Genomic DNA, 15,650 nt, shown 5'->3' with positions numbered 1-15,650 from the left:
ATTAATTGTAACATTATTAGTGCTGATATTATTTTACCTGCATATAAGCTCTAAAATTTACACAGCTCATTTCCTTTACAAAAAATGGTTCAGAAATGCTATGCAAATCAATCCACATGAAGTCAAGCAATTTTAAGTAATGTCAGTTTGTTTATACAAAACAACCTGAGGCCACCAGTGGTCAGCAAAAAGTAAACTACAGAACATGGCTACTACTCTACCCTGAGTGCTGCCATTTGAGTGTAGGTTACTTTTGTTTATTGGTTTATGCACCTTTTTCCATTTATTTTAACCCATATGAGACCATTAACACACACACATATACTATATGTGTGTGTTAATGGTCTCATATGGGTTAAAATATCGTGTCAATCTCTTTCACCACCATCTACTGGCATGTATTCATACGTTTGCTCCTTCCAGCCTTGATGCTAATAAAAGTTTATCCTTTGGCTGTAGGATTATAAACGTGGCCATATTTGGTGAAGAACAATCCCTTAAAACCATCACACGTACATTGTTATGTATAATTATATGTGTATATGTTCTTATATGCTGTTGCTTTTGCAATGCCTATCATCCTCTCTGTAACTGTATGAAGTGTTGTAAAATTGTTTGCAATATTTTCAGATTCAGTATTATTTTTGCTTAGAGTTAATATGTTCTAATAATGTATGTTCAGATTTTGCATAATGTATTTAAAAGTTAAGAATAACGTAGAATGTGAAAAGAGAAAGAGATTAGCATTGTCTGTTCGAAGCAGGAAATTGCTTTCATCATTTGAGGCCGCAAGGTTCAATTTTTTTAACAATCTTACAACGCTTGTGACTTGTGTCTTTGTCGAGAAACCACGTGAAGATTGTATCATCTTTCGTTAGATCGTTCTAGAAGGATTCTGGCTAAAACGCGTCACATATGTCTGATGGCTTTCATTTCATATAAATAGTTAGAGATGTTTTTGTATTGAAAACTATCTAATATTACTGGTAAATTAACTTATATCTCTCGATTTATCAAAAGAGAAATTGTTGACTCGTAAGTGCTTTTAGTTTTGAAGGAAATGACGAAACTTAATTTCATTCGAGAAAATTCTATAATCATATCTTTTATTTTAAAAGACTTTTATTGTCTTAAATCGCGTAATAATAAATTTTATTTATGATTGTAATCACACTTACTCTCTATTTATTGTTTTAAAAGAGAATTATAACGATTTGCCAAAGGACCTTCGGGTCCAAAACGTTTTGAGCCAGTCAGACAATAATGTCTCGCCCAGTTAACTACCATACAAGAGAGATTTTGTCATTCTGAGATTTGAAACCGTGGCGTAAGGAGATAATATCTCTCTCTCTCTCTCTCTCTCTCTCTCTCTCTCTCTCTCTCTCTCTCTCTCTCTCTCTGAGAGAATTTGGTTTCACATTAATGTAAAGATTTTATACTTAGTAGTCAGTCACTCATAAATTTTAGATTTGATATTTCTTAGAGTTATTTAATATCGCTTAGTGCTTATTGTGTAATCTGAGCTGACATTGTACAAGTGTGTAATGGCGCCTTACTTGTAATATGGTGAATTTTCGGAGCTAGCTGCAGCAGAAACATAATTGGTACCAAGGTAATGTGTTATTACAAGTTTTAAGTTGCAACTTAAAAACGTATTTACAGTGGTTCATTTTTTACACATTGCAAATTTTTATGTTCTGTGTTTAATTTTTTTGAAATGTATTTTTTTTCGGTTTTGCCATATCTTATTCTTCTCATTTTGATATCCTTATGCATTGCGTGTTTTGTTTTGCATTCACAATTTGTTTGATTAACTTAATTGTTTTCATTAATTAATCATTGCCTATTTAATTGAATTTAACACTTGTGAATTACTTATCAAGTTTTATTGTTGTTTAGCACTTGTGAATTAATTTCCAAATTCAAGTTATTACGTAACACTTCTGCATTTCAATTGGATTAATTAATTTTCTTGATTTTTCTGATGATTTTTTAAACTTAATTTTACTTGATAATTAATTCAAGAATTAATTAAACTTTGTGTTGTTTTCGAGTAACAATAAATTTCCCTGAGATTTTGAATTTCACTTATAAATTTTGAGTTTAATAATAAATTTTAATATTTAAAATTTTTATAAGTGTCTTATTTTTCACCAATATATTTAATTTTATTTAGGTAGATATATAGAGTGGTAATTAAGCTGTTTTCCTTCAACTTAATTGAAGTTAGAACCAGGGAAATACTTAGACTTATAAAACCAGGGAAATACTTAGACTTTTAAAACCCGGGAAATACTTAGACTTTTAAAAGTTGTTGATGCAGTGATGCCCTTTAATTAATTTAATTACTTATATGATTACCTCATACTTGTTTTAATGAAGTTAGTCCGAATTTTGAGTAATTAATAAGCTTTTAAGGGATTACTGTTGCCTTTAGAGTATTCAGTTGTATTTTATTTGTGATGAAGGTTCAGGTGTCTGGCTGTTGTGAGGTAACTATTTTATGATTGGTAAGTGTAGTAACCAGATACTAGGCACTTGGTCATAATATACAAACACGCTCACACACACATACACACACACACAACACACATATATATAATATATATAATATATATTATATTATTTAATATAATATATATATTATATATATACTATATATACATATATATATATATATATATATATATATATACGTATATATATATATAGATATATCTATGTATATACTTATAATATACTATATATCATATATATGTATATATATTATATATATATATATATATATATATATGGTATTATATATATAATAATATAGTGTGTGCGTGTGTCTGTATGTATGAGTGCGTGTAGACAAGTAAGTTTATCTAGACATGTTTAAGACGAAAGAAAATGTATTTAATATAAAGGTGTAAATGTACCGGGCATGAAATTTTTTGTGGAAAAACTTTAGCAAATGCCATAACTTGTGATAAAAAAAAAACCTTTTGTAATGACAGTACAAATGCCCACTTTTTTTTTTTCCTATCATGCCATTAAGGTAATGGACTGAGTGTCAGTCTTGAAACTGGATAGAATGGAAATGGTTGATTCGTATTAGTGTCTTACTAGCTCTCATGTTTGCTATAGATTCAAGGTACTTGTAAAGTGAATGTAGAGTTTTCCAGTTTAGTCCCTCGTATATGATAGCAATCATTAAGATTTTAAAATCTAGAAGGTTTCCATAATTTGTGTTGTTCATACAATTGGTCACAATATATAAAACTTTGTAAATGATACGTTCATCTTTTGAAGATTTGTGGCACCCCACTAGCGTAATTCATCGTCACTAAAGATTGATTTTATCTTAATTATCACATTTAAATGAGGGAGTATTCAGAATTAGATATTACGGTAGTGCGAAATAAATTTCATCTTGACTTACCTCATACTTTTAGTCTGTGCAATAATTAAAAGTGCCTTAAAGCTTAAGTCGATCAGCAATATGTCAACAACTTCACTTCGGCGCCGACAACTTCACTCGCTTTTCGTCAAGGAATGCCTCTGCGTCCAGGAGGTCTGCTGTATTTATAAAGGTGGAAGTGCTGACACAAGACGATGTTGGTATCAGCTTCTTCCGCCTTTATCTAACTATTTGTGTCTCTCCGATTTCTTTATTGGTATACTGTGGGGTGCATAGTGATTGATGAGGATGGTGTTTGCTGTCTTTGTTTGTTATAGTTTTGTAAGTTGTAAGTACATTTAACCATTTGTTTATATACGCACATGCATATATATATATATATATATATATATATATATATATATACATATATATATATATATATATATATATATATATTATATATATATATAGTATATATATATATATATATATATAATATATATATTAGCCAGATGCCTCCCGTTGCACAGGTTGAAAGGCTGTTTGGGAGTTAAAGAAATCACTCACAAACGTTTCTCAAATATATATATATATATATATATATCTATATATATATATATATCTGATATATATATATCTATCTATATATATATATATATATATATATACATAGCTAGATAGATAGAGAGATAAATATATATATATACATATATATATATATATATATATATATATGTATAACTAGACGGATAGAGAGATAAATGAATATTATATACTATATTTGTGTGCTTGTTTAATTTATAATTTCGATATATTTCATTTAATGATTCTTATAGTCTGTCAAAAATATTTTCTAGCTTTATAAGGTAGCTGGAAAATCAAAGGTCAAAATAATTTAAGGAATATAATTTCATTTTGAAAGTAAATTATTGGCGCAGTTGTTTTTGCACACTCATACTTATATTATCAGAGGAGACTAAATGCAAACCCTGACACAATGAAATATTGATATAAATTCTCTTTGTATCATGATGCCCTCTGGAGGTCGGCTGATCAAGGGGTAACATTGATTTCGAGGAAAAGATGTAATATCTTTTTTAGTTGATAACTTAGGGCAGTTTTGATACCCAACATTTGATCTTCTTAGCAGTGCTGTCCTGAAGTTGCTGATTGTCTAATAAATAACATCAAGCAGTTAATCACTTCCTGGCACTATAAAGGTAGCGCTCCAATTTGGTGGTCAGGACGCATACCGTGGTATTGATAGTGTTGCTATGGAGATTGTAGAGAACTCAAGAAAGAGAAGCTGGTCATTATCACACCTTCTTATTATGAACCATAGACCAGGCTTACATCCATGAAACGTAAGAAGGGATCTTTAGCAATCTTTACCTTGAAACTCACTATTTGATGCTTTTTATAAATTTAATGGAGAACAGGATAGGATTGGATTCATTAAAGTCTGTGTAAATTGCTTTTTAAAAAGTTTGTAATTCTACGTTTTTTTCAAACTGCACACATACCATATCTTTTTGTATTCGAATCATTTTGATGTACAAATTGGTGTGCAATTGCATCGAAGAAACCCATCTCTTCCTGGTATGCACGCATTTGTAGTGCGACCATGAAGGCAGAAGCCCAAAGGAAGGCTATCGGGTTAGAAGGGAGGGCTCACGAACACTTGATAATGCATAATGTAACCAACGCCGTTTCACAATATCAATTGCATTATATAGGCAGCAGTGACACAATATAAGATTTTGTATTAAAAGAGGGCGTCACACTATAAATTTATAATAACAATAAAAATCGTTCGCCAGTATCTCTTTGAACTCCTTGGAGCAGTCATTTTTAGATCCTTGTTCCACTAATATTCACGGCAGACATATGGATAACACACCCGTTCTCTTAGAGGCAAACTTCATTCAACTATTTCTAGATTTTTAATGCCCAGTACACTAATATCCAGTTTTACAGTGGCGAAGGAAATCTGCAAATTCTTCCTTTTCTTGATCTACTCGTTTATAGGGATTCTGAGGGGTTTCATACAAGTATAAATAGCCTGCATATCTTTACTGGGTTGGGTCTTGGGTCTTAGTTTTCACAGTGCGAGTCATTTCAGTTTTAAATCGCCTTGTTAAATCTTCCAGAGAGACTTCTTTTTAACAATTCTTTTCCTTTTAAATATTTTTATAGAATATGGACGAAATTGTTCTTCGTAAGTTTTAAGGAGCCACAATTCTTTTAGAATGTTACCAAACTAGAAATCGATGCAAAATTCCCCTTCCTTTCTGATGATGATTTCCGTAATAAAGTTGTAAAGCTGATTAACCATGAGTATCCATTTGTATTCTTAAACCTATCCCCAAAAGCCCACAACGGCTGGTTCTTGTTTGCAGATAGAAGTATAAATTGTGTCCGTCTTTGTTATCAAACGTTATTATAAATGTACTTTCGCCCAAGTGTGTTGGGAACGTATGTGGGATGTGAGACTAAATATCTGGAAGTTCGGGTCTGTAGCCTTCATGGGGTTAGGTAAAGAACGGGATGCAGATAATTCAAGACTGAATTATCAATCTTCAATCTACAGAACGCAGAATGATATAAAAGACTTCAGAATATATCTACAGCCCAGCAAGAGGGACGAGCTTATAACTTTGGAATCTATTTTATAAAAACACTCGTTCTATCGCTCTATATTGAGTAAGTCTTGTTTTCCCAAGGTTTTGTCCGTAACCTTTGTTTCGTTTCTTTTTGTCATAGTAATTTTATGTTGTGACGCCTGTTTTCATAATTGTTTTATATTGTGTTTCATCAACCTTAATCATGCATTTGATATTGCGAAACGCCATCGGCTACAGTAAACTGTCGAAAGTTGTGTTTGCTTTTTTCTAATATTTCTCTTTTCATTGTACTAAATGTCTAGAAACACTGAAACTCTGGATGGAAAAGCATCTATGATGTGTATGTTTACTTCCTGTTGTTTTAAGAAACGAGATAACATGCATCCTCCTTTGGCCTTCACGTGCAGTTTACTTGGAGATTCCTTTGTTGTTTTTAAACGTAATTTTTTGTTGGTGGATAGTAAAATGTTTGTTGTTCACAAAGAGATTGACTAATAATGTATGAGCTGTTGTAATTAGGCAAGGCATAATATTCATTGTTTTACTGGTAAAGGAATCTGTTTTGACTTTCTGTAATGACTGTGTCAATTTTGTCTGAAGTTTATTTTTTATGTCAATATGCTTACCAACTATTTAATGGATATTACTATGCATCTCTTTTCATATACTGACTTGTTGATGATCGATTGGGGTGATGAATGGTGTACCTTGACGGATGTGCCTAAAATGTCTGGTGCATAAATGCAAGAAAAGAATTTCCCTCTCAAAGATACTGTATTTGCTCTCTATAGTTATCAGTTTCCCAAGGAAAAATTTGAGTTATTGAGTTGTTCCATTGATTGATTGCTTGATGGCTCCCTGTATTGTAATTTTTTTTTTTTACACCTGTCGAGAGAGTGAGATTAACTGTGGGTCGATTGAGCCAAGGTGTTACCATCTGCCCTGACGTCTTTTGTTGCTTTGAAAGATTTTGGTGGGACTCCAGTTGAGTGTTTTTGGCATTTCTGCCGAGTGTCATAGAGTGGTCACAAAGACTTATCAATGTCTCTAAGAATCAGTTGTAACAATTACCATCCCTAGGAATTTTTGTAGTCCCTTTATCATTGTAGGTGTTAGGTATTTCTTAATGACTAACGCTTTGGAGGCTAAAGATTGAACTCTGTTGACGAGACCTGATGATCCAGGAACTTGATGAAAGGGGTCCCATGAACACATTTGTCATTGTGTACTATTAGGAGGAATAGTATGGCTCTGATGTGCTCATGATGTTCTCGAATTTTGGAGATGAGAATGTTATTGATGTTGCAGATGCAGAAAGGAAGGTTTGCTATCCATCAGTCACTGAAATGTGGGCCCTGAGTTTTGGAGGCCAAATTCAATTAGTTGAAGGTGTATTCCAATAAGTGAGATCATTTATGTTTTTTTACGATGCCTTTTAGGTAAGTTTTGAAAAAAGTTTTGTTCTTGCAGGATATACAAACCACCAGTTTTTTGCATTAGGATTACCTTCAGCAAAGCTGGAAAACGGCTGCTAGACTTTACAACAAAAAAGTGTGGTAGTTAAACTACTGCCCAGGTGGGGGAAGCTCCTCTCACCTGGGTGTATGCATTTCACTTCGCTTTCAGCCGTGAGATTGTTTCTTACTTTTGTGAATTGGTTAATCATTCTTGTATGTTTGCTGCTTTATGTGATTTTCATCAAGCAAACCATGAATCTACTGTGCTGACTTCTAAGCCCATCCAGGTTTGGGTGGGAAGAAGTGTAGTGATTGGCACTCTAGTGTTGATGTCGATCCTTATGCTCTCTGCACATCTTGCAGAGGGCAGGATTGCAAGTTTGCAACCCTGAATTAACGTGTGATGAGTGTCGTGCTTGGACTCCTGTGCAGTGGGTGAACTTTGCAGGGAAGAAACATTATTAGAGGAAGGATGGGCACCAAGATGCCATCTGAGGGTTACATGCCCCTAACAACTCCGTCGTTGCCTAACCCTTTGTCCTCGTTTCTGTCTCCCAGTAAGCTTTCCCATCTTGCTTCCTCTCCTTCGTCCTCATCGAGCAAAGAGGATGGAGCAGAGGTGGGGGTTCATGGTGACCTTGGTGCAGGGGCCTCGGATTGCTCCGAGGGACTTGAGCTTCCTATGGAGCGACAAGAGGATCCCCTCACTAACCTAACTGTTCCTTCTTCAGGTGTGATAGAGAACCAACCTTTGAATTTGGCAGTGGTGTGGTACTCATTAGGCCAAGTGGGGACTCCATCTGTGCAGGTCTTGCTTTTCCACCTGGCCACTCCAGTGACAACTCACATAGTGGAGACTCCTACTTCCACCACTGTCACCACTACCGTCTTCACCAAGTTCCCACATATGGTGTTCTGTCACTACCCTACATCTACAACTGTGTCTGCTGCTCCTGGGGGTTCATCCCCTTCTTCCAATGCTTCGGTTGCCTAGGTGGCCACTGCTCCTGATTCATCTCACCCTCCTGCCTGGATGAAGGAATTCGCTGCCATTGTAAAGAAGGTAACAAGGAAGACGACGAAGAAGAGGTCCCATAAAGTGTTGTTTTCGTCATCTTCCTCATCGTCATCATCTGCTCTCCCCACATTCTTCCAAGGCCTTTCAGTCTCAGAAGAAGGAGGTCACCTCCTCCCCCACAAGAAGTCTTGACGCTAAACTTCTGGGGATCTGCTTCTCTCTTCGAAGGGAGCGAAGGGTTGTCTCATTGGCTCTTCCTCACCTGTGGGTGGAGGTACCAGTTCACAGGCCTGTATTAGGCCTTCAGAATCAGGAGCACATGGAGTGGATACCTCAGTAACTGCTCCCTCCACTAGTTTGAAGAAGCGTACTTCCAAGACTAGTGCTGTGTCAGATCCTTGGTCTGACCTAGATGCCTTGAATGTCCCAGAATCTATAGAGACTTGCACATCCCATTCTGCGAATAGAGGATCCTCTCTCCATACCAGTGAGGGCACAGGCCAGAGAAAGGGAAGAGGCACTCAGGTGCCTCAACTCTCCCTGGCAATATCCCTACTGGTACTCGGTCAGAGGCCCGCACCCGTGCCTCGGTGTCTAGCCGATCACCTGGTGAGACGGAGAGGAGGTCCCATCCAGAGTCCTTCTACAGGTGCTTCAGCCCCAAAAGAGTTTGGGGCATGTTGTGAGAAGAACGAATGCTCTTGTTGGCATGCTGTTCACTTGACTCCTCCTAGTCCCCCATCGAGTGTGGGCGAGAGGGCCGACGCAGCCGAGTTGAGGGTTTGGCTCTAGACAGGGCTGTGGATCAGCAATGCTGAATCAAGTACCTGGTCTGCCGTGCGAGAACTGCTTCGCTCTTCTCAGGATAGCACCTCTCCAAGGTGGAGGCATTCTCCTAGACCTTTATTGCAATCATCACTGTGCGTTGGTGATTGCATGCAGCTTACCTCTCCTGACCACTTGCCAGATAGGACAGGTGAGAGTGCTGAGCCTTTCTCATGTGTTCCCTCAACCTCCTGTGGCTTTATTGGGAGGCGTGATTTGAACTGGGAGGACTCCATCGAAGGTTCTCAGAGGAGTCGTGCTTCTCAAGCTTATGTTCCTGTCTCGGTTCTTGGACCAAGATGGGAGAGTAGATTAGGAAGACCACACCTTTGAGGGACTTGAGGGTCCTTTGCCATGGGATGTGGACACCCCTGAGGTACAGAGGACGGTTGCGAAGATCAAAGCTCTGATCTATCAGTTCATTGATCTATAGGAAGGACCTGCAGCCTCATTAGTAGACCATCCCACTTGACTGGAGTCTTTTTGGGGGCTGAAGAAGGAACCCAAGGCTTCACTGGGACTGCTGCGGTCTTCTCTTGCAGATGGGGTCCTCAATGAGGTTGATGATCTTGTCTCCGAACAAGAAAATTCTCTCAGATCGAACCATTCAGACAAGTTACATCCCCCTCCTCAGCCTCAACAGAAGCATTTCTACCAACTATCAATGAAGTCATTGTCTGCTAAGCAGGGTGACCTGTGTCTAGTTTGCCTAGACCCCAGTCTCTCACTGCAGCAATGGACTGCAGAGACAGTTTCCCTCTCACAGCAGGAAGCAGTGACCTTGGAGGCTACCACTCAGGCAGCCTTCCAGGTAGTTTCCTGGCTAGACCTGTGGTCTTTTAGGTCAGGCTAGCTCTTCCTCAGGCCCTAAGAAAACTCAGCCTTTGAAGGGTGGTCAAGGATAAACCCAGCATTCTTCTTCCTCTTCTGCTCAGAATCATCCCTTTCAGCCCTCCTCTTCCTCATGGAAAGCAGATAAAGGTAGCAAAGAGGAGAAGAAGAAACGCTAGGGGCAGAGTTCCCCTACAGCTGCTGCCATCGGTTGTGGGGGTGCCTGTCGTGCCATTGGACAACTTGGCAGTGATACGGAGGTGAGACCTATGTAGTGGATATCCTTCAGGAAGGGTGTCTGCTCCCCTTACAGTCTTGACCTCCTCTCGCCAATCTCTTGGTCCATCTGCAAACTTGTGTACCTGGTTTGCCGAATGACATGGCACTCAATGAAAAAGTGCAAGCCATGCTGATCAAGGGCATGATAGAAGTTGTCTTGGACCAGTATCCAGGCTTTTACAGCCACATCTTTCTCATGGAGAAAACTTTGTCTTGGACCAGTATCCAAGCTTTTACAGCCACATCTTTCTCATGGAGAAAGCTTTGGGTGGTGTAAGAACGGTCATAAACCTTTCTTTCCCGAACTGATGGAGACAGCATGTTTAGTCCTGGTCTCCGTCAGGGAAAACGACTTCATGCTGACAGTGGTTCTAAATGATGCGTATTTCCAAATAGCCATCCATCAATCCTTTCAGAAGTACCTTCACTTAATCCTCGGGGAGACAGTATTTCAGTTCAGGGCACTCTGTTTCGGACTCTCAACTGCTCTTCAGGTGTTCACGAGAGTATTTACCCTCGTCTCAGCTTTGGGCCATTCTCAGGGGATATATCTGTTGAGGTATCTCAATGATTGGTTAGTCCTGGCTCCCGCTTGCAGTTGCTTCAGGACAGGGATTAACTTCTCAAAATTTGCCACACCCCATGGATTGTGATTAACTTCGAGAAATCTGATCTCATCTCTAAGCAGAGGATAAAGCAACTGGGCATACTGATCAATACTGTAGCAGCAAGAATCTTCCCCTCAGATCCTCACATCAGCAAGTTCAGGAAGGGAGCGCAGTTGTTCCTGTCTCAACAGGAACAACCAGCATGGCAGTGGCAAGTCGAAGTTGGTCACTCGTCATCTTTGGAGAAGCTGGTCCCTCACGGACGTCTCCAACTGCATTATCTGCAATGGAGAATGAGGGAGTACTGCTCTCAGTCCCAAGATCCCCAATCCTTCCTCATTCCTCTCTTGGAGGATGTGAGGAGGGACTTGGACTGGTGGATAGAAGACAGGAACCTCTTGATAGGAGTACCCTGCATACTCCCCCCTCTCAACATGCTTTTGTATTCGTATGCATTGACCTTGAGGGTGCTGGACCGACATAACAGACACCTCCACATCAATATCCTGGAACACAATTTGGCCATAATGGCTCTTCAAGAACTTCAGGACAGAGTGATGGGGGCACTCTGTGGTGCTGATAAGCCACAACACTACAGCAGTGGCATATTTCAACAAGTCGGGGCCCCCTTGTTTCTCCTCAACTCCATCAGTTGAAAATCCAGGTACATGAGTGGGCGGTGTCTCACTCGTTGGAGTTGTCAGCCAAATATGTTCCAGGCAGAAGGAATGTAGTGGCAGACAGACAGACTCAGCCGCCATAATCAGTTGATGGGGACAGAGTGGTTCCAACTCTAGGATGTAACTAAGAGGTTGTTCGACCTGTGTGCAGCGGAGTAGGGGGGAGTCCAGGAATAGAAATTGTTTGCCAAATCTATACAACAGAAAACTTCAGGAAATCTGTTCAGTCATACTGGACCCACATGCAGCTGCAGAGAACACATTTTCAGCACCCATAGGACAACCTCGACATCTATGCCTTCCCCCAGTTCTGGCTGATTCACAAGGTGATCAGCAGTGTGCTGACCACCCTGAATCTCAGAATGATTCTGGCATGGCCATTTGGTGTCTGACCTGCTGTCTCTCCTTTCCTAGACATAGAGAGAGCTGCCCCAGTGGCGCGACTACTGTGCCAACCACACGTACAGCAGTAACATCAAGCAGTGCAGTCCCTGGCTCTTCACGGTTGGAAATTATCCACCATCTCTTGCGAGCAAGAGGCTTTTCACGCTGCGCTGCAACAGAGATGATCGGATACCTCAGTTAGTCCTCCGCAGCAGTATACCAGGGGAAGTAGGCCATTTTCTGTGGCCGGTGTCATAGAAGGGATATCTCCCTGGTCTAAGCCATTCTCCATCAAGTTGCGGACTTCATCATCTTCCTTCGCTGGGAGAAACTTCCCTCTGTTTTAAGAGTAAAAGGCTACCGGACTACTCTCAGCTTCCCCTCCGGCTGAAAGGAGTAGATATCTCCTCGTCTCTGGAGATATCCCTCTTGTTGAGAAGTTTCAAGAGGTCTTGCCCACCCTGGGATCTCAGACCTCATGTGTGTGACATGACCCTTGTACTAAGGATTCTGACTTGTACACCGTACGAGCCTTTATCAGAGTCATCAGACAGGGATCTGACACTCAAGGCTGTTTTCCTGCTTGCCCCTGGCATCGGCAAAAATAGTAGGTGAACTCTATGGGCTTTCTATTGATCTGAAACACTTGAGGGGATGGTGATCAGTTATGCTCGATTTTGTCCCAGATTTTATAGCAAAGACTCAAAACCCATCGGTCCCTAACGCCAGGTTTGAGTCCTTTACAATCCCCTCCCTAGAGGACTTCATAGATAATGATGCAGACAATATTGTGGTTTGTGCTATTAGAACGCTGAAGTGCTACCTGTAGAGGACTCAGCACCTCCAGACTCTTCATTAGCATTGGCTCATCCAAAGACACGATTTTCTTCTGGCTTTGTAAGACGATTCGAAGGGCGTTTTCTATTGCTGGAGTGGATGACATTGATATCCCAGACCAAGGCCTCATGAAATCAGGACACTTTTTCCTTGGGACCTGTGGTAGCTGCTCAACAAGTTGTGTAGCTTACCCGGCTCCTCTAAAAGGACAGGTTAGCATCTTGCCTTAGATGTGCAGTTGTGGGGTGACTGGCTCTCTTCCTCTCCATCCTCCATCCTTCTTCTCTTCCCTTGGGCAGAGAGCGAAATTGCCGTCACATGCTGGAACTGGCTATGATGGAGGTAAGTGACACAACATAGTACTCATTCTTTTTGTAATAAGACAATAGAAGCAACTGCCTGTCAGATTCATCCAGGCTTGTTTGTCCTATGAAAAGGTCTTGGTCTTCGTAGGAGGAGAGCCCAGAAGTCTGATGATTGGTCTTGTAGTTCCTGTACTCTGATCAATTCATCAGAGGTGCAATTCATTTTCATTCCCTAGCTCTTACCACCTGGGTATGAATCAAGGTGACTGAGCTCCAGTTAGCTCCTATAGCTTATATCAGAATCCTCCCTCCAAATATAAGTCCTCCTAATGTAAAGGACCGATGGTTTGTATACTGTGTAGGAACAAATCACTATTTTTTAAAGTAAATTGTATTTTTCCTAACAAAACAAACCAGAGGTCCTTTACACATTAGGCCCACCTCATGCCACCCCTCATTCTGTTATTCTTGGGCCTAAAGCAAAGTTAAATGGATATGTACATGTGGGAGGAGCTTCCCCAACCTGGGTGGTAGTTTAACTACCAAATTACCTTGTTGTAAAGTCTATCAGCCGTTTACCAGCTTTGCTAAAGGTGTAACTAATGTAAGGGACTTTAAGTTTGCATAGTTAGGAAAAATACAATTTACTGTAATAAACTGTGATTTTCCTTTGGAGGATGTAGGTGATGTCTGCTGGTTGTTGGTTGGGTAGTGGTCAGGCTCAGTTTTGAGTTTGAGGTGTTTGTAATCTCCACCAGGAGCCTCCTTTGTTGTGTGCTGTTTTTTTGGATATCAGCGTTTGCAATCTCCAGGATCCTCCTTTGTGGTGTGCAGTTTTTTGGGGGGACCAGTGGTGGGACTTGGAATTTGGGGGAAGGGGGCTGCCGGGTTGGGGAGGAAGCATCGTTTTTTTGTGATACTGGATGCCATATTGTTATGTTGGCAGTCTGTTTTAGTTTTGGCTGGAAAACATTATGGCATCTGCAATGAAGTTAGTTCCAGATGGCAGTAGGGTGCAGCAGTGACTTAACAGCCTGTAGTGCCAGATGATATTGCCCCAAGCTGTGAGGGTCTGTACAGCCATTACTATGGGTTCCACTCATATTGCTTTCCACTGAAGTGGAGGGTGAGTACTATGTGTCATTACTATATTATTGGGCTCCTGTTTGCAGTTATTAGGCATAGCACACTGCCTTGTGGGCAACATCAATCTTCATTCAATGCTGGCTGAATTAAACTTTCTGCCAAAGGCAAGGTCGGCAACATACACCCTCACAGACTAGGTGTCGACTGTGGATATGTTGACCACCAATATTTTCTTAGCTGCTTTTCCAAATTTACGATAAATGCTGGCAGAATTAAACTTTCTGCCAGAGGCAAGGTCAGCAACATAGAGCCTCACAGACTGGGTGTCAATTGTGGATATGTTGACCACCAATATTTTCTTAGCTGCTTTTCCAAATTTATGATAAAAGCTGAGCACTAGTGGATGTGGGTGCCCTTTTTGTTGCAGTTAAATGAGAACTTTTGTACCATGGTGGCATGTGCATCATCAAATTGGCCATGTCAGTCATCTTATCTGACCTCACAGACTGTATGGGCGGTGTGTTGCAGGTCCTTGGAGGCCTTTAGCTGCTCTTTGGAATTCTTCAGTAGTTTTGTCATGGAGCTTCCTACAGTATGTGTGAGGACAGCTTGGATGTTTGTCAGCAACTATATTTACCTTGCCAGAAAAACCTTCTTTGGCTTCCCTACTACTGTGAGTCCTAGCAATGCCAGAAGGATTCAAGTTTTTCCCAGGATGTCCTTGCTGTCATGTTTCTCAGCATTATAAGTTCAGCAAGCTGGAGGTGGAGAGAAACCTGAATTAGGAACTAATGTTGTTCCTCTCAAGTGGTCCTTTCAGCCTGCACATTTAGCCAACTTATGGTCTTGGGAAAGAGGCCATCTGAGATTGCTTCAAGGACAAAATCTGCATTTTTCATAAAGCACATGACATTTCTGAGACCAGAATTGTATGTCTGCCCTCAAGTCAACAAGAAAAAGGCAGGTAAAGGTCCATGGCATTTCTGTTGGCCACTTCACCTATGGATATCAATTAGTATTCTCTCCTTACAGGGTCCTGTCACCAGAGGTATACAAAAGAACTATACTTGGTCTACCGCACTGATGTTGCAATTTTTTAAGCTCTATAAAAAAAAGAGAGTGAGCCAGAGCTATACGAAGTATTTAGGCTAAGCATGGTTGTAGTTAGTCCTCTAATTTGCCAGAGGTTTATATAAAGCCAGGGCTAGGTCTACTCAGTATCAGAAAAAACCCTTGTGCTTTCGATGGGAGAATGAGTCAGAGCTGAAGTGACATTAGTGGGTCTTTTGTTGGTAATTATTTATGACACCCAATGGCAGCTAATGCCCCTA

The 15,650-nt window shown here is 40.0% G+C and overlaps 1 protein-coding gene across 2 annotated transcripts in view; it reads right to left on the bottom strand.

The window, feature by feature from the left end:
• The window catches only part of LOC135219559 (uncharacterized), a 37,977-nt gene extending 34,447 nt beyond the window's left edge, over positions 1-3,530 (bottom strand). For both annotated transcript variants that reach the window (XM_064256429.1, XM_064256430.1), the window contains exon 1: positions 3,425-3,530. The gene's annotated coding sequence lies outside the window, so the exon portion shown is untranslated. The remainder of the gene's footprint in view (positions 1-3,424) is intronic.
• Between the last annotated feature and the right edge of the window lie 12,120 nt (positions 3,531-15,650).

The sequence above is a fragment of the Macrobrachium nipponense genome, chromosome 1 (genome assembly GCF_015104395.2).
Source record: "Macrobrachium nipponense isolate FS-2020 chromosome 1, ASM1510439v2, whole genome shotgun sequence".
NCBI lineage: Eukaryota > Metazoa > Arthropoda > Malacostraca > Decapoda > Palaemonidae > Macrobrachium > Macrobrachium nipponense.
This window is presented reverse-complemented; position numbering and strand designations above follow the sequence as displayed.